Source organism: Cebus imitator, unplaced genomic scaffold (genome assembly GCF_001604975.1).
Source record: "Cebus imitator isolate Cc_AM_T3 unplaced genomic scaffold, Cebus_imitator-1.0 Scaffold14, whole genome shotgun sequence".
In the NCBI taxonomy this organism is placed as follows: Eukaryota; Metazoa; Chordata; class Mammalia; order Primates; family Cebidae; genus Cebus; species Cebus imitator.
In genome coordinates this window covers 326,273-331,223 of record NW_016107329.1, presented here as the reverse complement: position 1 = coordinate 331,223, position 4,951 = coordinate 326,273, and the positions used below count along the sequence as shown (strand labels likewise).

General features: G+C 39.0%; 1 non-coding gene across 1 annotated transcript; it reads left to right on the top strand.

Moving 5' to 3' along the window:
* Positions 1–740: 740 nt before the first annotated feature.
* LOC119467584 lies at positions 741–904 on the top strand. The gene has a single exon (XR_005196124.1). It is a non-coding gene; the product is annotated as a U1 spliceosomal RNA (small nuclear RNA).
* The last annotated feature ends 4,047 nt before the right edge of the window (positions 905–4,951 follow it).

Here is a 4,951-nt window from a genome sequence, read left to right as displayed (position 1 = left end):
TTTTCATTCTAAGTGTCACTAAGAACATTTATGAAAAAAAAAAAAAAAGTAAAATTACCATTGGACCTAATATGAACATATTAAGATAATGATAATAGTAGAGTTTGGAGTGCAATATTCAGATCAATAGTTTAAACCCCAAATATTTATAGCTTCAGATTAGATGTATGCAAATTCATTGATTCATACGTCATTTATGTGTTGTTTACATTTCGAGAAATATTTCAAAATGGAATTTATATAAATTTAAACATGCAGTGGTTTTACTTAAAAATACTGTTAAATTACATGTTCCCCTTAATTGTTACTTCTTGGAAATGTGTCTTAGTCACCAAAATATTAATACCATGAAAGAAGTGAACCTTACTAGGCTTTCAGTGTCGGTTTGCTGTTGGTTTTTGGCTATTGTGAAACGATATTCTGATTTCCAAATTAGGGAGGAACCTGTATTGTAGTTAATATGAACACGTGACATATTTGTCTGCCTGACTTTTGATCCCAGCTGCACCGTCTGGCCTTTTCAAATGATTCTTTATTATCACATAAAGATAAGGGGAGGTGAGATAACCAAGTAATTCAGGATTAGGAGGCCAGGGAGGGCAGATAACATGGTGCTTTGACATCTGGGACATTTCAGCCACTTACTTTGTTAAGTGATAGATCTCACTAGAAGTGATGTAGAATATAACAAATCCTTGTTTGTTGGGCATATTTTATGAAAACAGTGAAATTCAAAGACTGGTCTCACCTGGCAGGGGAAATAGTGTGATCATGAAAGTGGTTTTTCCCAAGGTGGGCTTACCCATTACATTCTGATATGCTGACTCTCATGATTTCCCCAAATGTGGGAAACTCACTTGGCTGCCTAGTGTGTAATAGTGGGGACTGTGTCATGCTCTCCCTGGGTGTCAGTTTTTTTCTAAAAAAAACAGACGAAAACAACTGGTCTCAGATATTTTGAACAAAACAAGTAAAAGCTGTTTTCTTGAAAAAATTACAAGCAGTGTCTATCTATAGATACATATATATTCACACATGCACATAAGAACACACAACCATAGCAAAGCCCATGCTATCATCTAATAAACACTACTTAGAGAAGGAGAGAGATTATATAGGCCAAAAGGGCCAGATGGGGCAGAACCCAAGAGGACCTTGAGCATGACAATTGATCATGGGAAGCAGGAGAGGAGGAGAAGGACGTTACAGTCAGTGACCATAGCATAGGTAAAAGCAAAACACGTGCCAGTGAGTGTACTGTATAGATCATTCAGCAAGGATCCCTGCCTGACTGCCAGGAAGAGGCTGCCTGCAGGAATGGCAGAGAAGACCATCAGCTGTAAGCTGAGGCATGGCAAGGGGTGTTTAGGCTTGCTCCAATAGGTGAGCCACTTACACAAGGAGAACCACGATGGAAGTGCTGCTGCAACATTCACATGGTGTGGGTTGTACTGGCAAGAGGTGGACGATAGGCTGGCTTAGTGATGACAATGGGTATCTTCAGATGAGAAGAATGTGAGTAAGATTTCAAAGAAAAAGAAGATCAACAGAAATGAACTGTATTGAACACTAAGCTAGTCTAGGCAGACAGTGCCAATTGGGTAGAATAACATTAGAACCACATAGCAAATAATTTGGCAGCCCGGACTTTCTTTGCCTCATTGACTGAAGGAAGTATCCCAACCATTTGATTTACCAGGCACTCTAATGAAGTTGTTCAAGGATGTGCTTCCCTGCATATGTTAAATAACAATTTCATTGCAATATGTGTATAGATTCTTCGCCTCTTTGTGTTTTGTTTTGTTTTGTTTTTTGTTTTGTTTCTTTTGAGACAGATACTTGCTGTTTTTGCCTAGGCTGGAGTGCAATGGTGCGATCTCAGCTCACTGCAACCTCCACCTCCCGGATTCAAGCAATTTTCCTGCCCCAGCTTCCAGAGTAGCTGGGATCACAGACGCCCGCCATACACTCAGCTAATTTTTTGTATTTTCAGTAGAGATGGGGTTTCACCACGTTGGTCAGTCTGGTCTCCAACTCCTGACCTCAGGTGATCTACCCACTTTAGCCTCCCAAAGTGCTAAGATTACAGATCTGAGCCACTGTGCCCAGGCCAGATTCTTCCCTTCTGCGATCTTAAAGGGCATTTGGGGTTTAAAGGAAGTTTAAAATCTCCCTCTAACCTTGAGATTAAAATAATGTTATTTTATATTCAAAACTTTCTCCTGCATGTAGAAGATAATTAATGTAATTGAAAGAGATTTGATTCCCAGATGTTTATGTATTTGTGATCCCAAAGGCTTCCCTCGGGGAGTCATTCTCATTTGCAGTTAGCGACACAATGAAAGGACAGCCTCCAAGCAGGCAAACAGTGTCAGTTAAATTCAGATGTCAAACCTGGGCTTTGGTGACAGTCCTGGAGTGTAACATAGTTATGCTAGCTCTCACATCAGCTTCTGAATTTTGCCAATTATGATATTACCAGGCTGCCTAACAAAGGCTGGCATCTTAACAAGTGGCCATTCTTAATGACTCTTATTCTGTTACTCACTAGTGGCAGAATACAACCTCTTTGTAACAAAAGAAGTTTGCACTGACTCCCATCAAGAGAAGTCTAAGTAGAAGAGGGGCTACAAAACGATGGTGCTTAGGGCCAGGGATTCAGATGTTAGATGAAAAGATAAGACAAATGCTAAGTACTCGCCAAAGGCCCCACCTTCTAATACCATCCTCTTCGAGATTACTATTACAACATATGGATTTTGGGGGAATAAAACATTCAGATAATAGCTCTATAGAAAGCCTGAAAAGATACACCTTTCCTTTTGAAATAGCTGTAATTAGAAGCCGAATAGCAAAGGTCTTTGGGAAGTGATTAGGTCATGAGAGTGAAGCCTTCATGAATGGGATTAACAACTTCATTTTTAAAAAGGCCTGAGAGACACCCCTTGACCTTTCCACCGTGTGAAGACACAGCAAGAAGGCATTGCCTACGAAATGGAAGCCCTCGCCAAAACCTGAATTTGTCAGTGCCTTGAACTTGAACTTCCCAGTCTCCAGAACTGTGAGAAATGAATTTCTGTTGTTTAGAAGCTACCCAATTCACAGTATTTTGAATGTACAAAGAATACCAAATGTACTAAGACAGAATTGCTAGAAATGACCAGAACACTCAAAAGAGTAGGTATAGAACATGTTTCATGTGACCAGATCTCAGCACTGGAATGTGCTTTGGAAAAAGCATGGGTTTTGTTCTGCAGCTGCGATTTTCTTATGCTCTTCTTGCCTTTCTATGACTCTGGCTGGAACTGTGGCCTTCTTCTACATTTTGAAGGAGACAGCCTCAAAGGCTGCCTTTTGCCAGCTGAGATCTGACACTGATTTGACAAATTGAAAGGGGACTTAGCCTGTTGTCCCAGAACTGAAGATGGAGTCCCTGAATGGCAAGCTTTAGAAGAAAATACAGTTCCAGTGATTATCACAGCGTGATAATCCATAGTTCCACACAGCGTACAGTGTGCCCTGTACGCTGCCTTGAGAAATGCATCCTAATGATTATTGCTTCAAGTTAAGGTGGTCATCGTAACACCAGGCAATTTTCATTTTGGTGTTTCACAGGACATCTACCTTTGCAGAGGCCAGTTCTAAATTTTAATACCTTCACGTTCTGGCTGATTAGCTGACAAATGCAGTTAAATAACAAGCTTTCACTCAGAGAGAGATGATGCAGAAAGAAAACTGCCCTCTGATATTCCCACTGATAATAATGTGAAGTGTGGAAGGCCTCAGATGTCTTTTCTGGATACCTGTGTGTAATTTTCATCTATGTTAATGGAACTCATAAATGCACCACATGAATAAGCAAATGAATCTGTAGAAGGTAGTCCCTGTTGACTAGACTGGCTTTGAATTTCAGAGCGTGTGTAACGCTTTCATGAATTTTTCTTTATGTTGGGAAAACATTGCCATACAATATATTTTATAATTACTTTCAGATATACAGTGTTTCTAATTGGGAAGTTTGTGAACGTGGTCTGAACATTCTAGCTCATGTGTATAATTGATAGCAATGAATTATTTTGAAAAGTAAAGATGTTTCCCCCTTGGCTCAGTGACTATTAATATCAAATGAAAGCACACACTGGCATCAGGGGAACGCAGCCTCCTCACCTTCCCAATTTCATTTCACATTACCTACCGACTCCCAGGAAATCCTTCAGGCATAATTACACTTTTCCCCCAGGCTCCTTATCTTCCCTTAAGACTTCCACTCTGCTATACTAACCTGCACAGGACAGGGAAATAACTCTAAGTGCATCTCTTCTCTTTCCTAAGTTATGTTGCTTAAATGTAAGGGAAAACTACTTGGCAACTCCAGCACAGACGCACACACGCACCCCAGAATTTCTCGGCTCTTCACAAGAGTGTGTTTTCTCCTTATGGAAAAGTTGATATGGTTCCATTTATAAAAATAGCAGCTATTTAAATGGGAAAAGCTTTTTCTCATATCATCTGTGGGCCAAATGTTTTTCTAAAAACATACATTCTCTTTTTCTAGCAGAGAAGACAGGTTCTAAATGGACTCAAGGTTCATCAAATCTCTGTTTTCTGTAGGTTAATGCACTTGACAATCAAGGTCACACAAGTGCCAAAATGAAAATAAGTAAATTAAGAACTGTTCTATGTAATTTACTTATGCATTTTTGTGTGTGTTTTCATGTATATGCATTATATTTATGAACTGATGTGATTAATATATAAACTGTGTTAATCTGCAATTATTTTTACTTCCTACAGAGAATTGTATGTATTGATTTTTATGAAGTTGGGACACATAGTCAATATAAATCGTAGCCTAAACTCTGTTTTCTCTACTTCAGAGAAGCAAAAAGAGGAGTTAGTATCTCTTCTTTACAATCCTTTTCTTTTTTTTTTTTTTTTTTTTTTTTTTTTT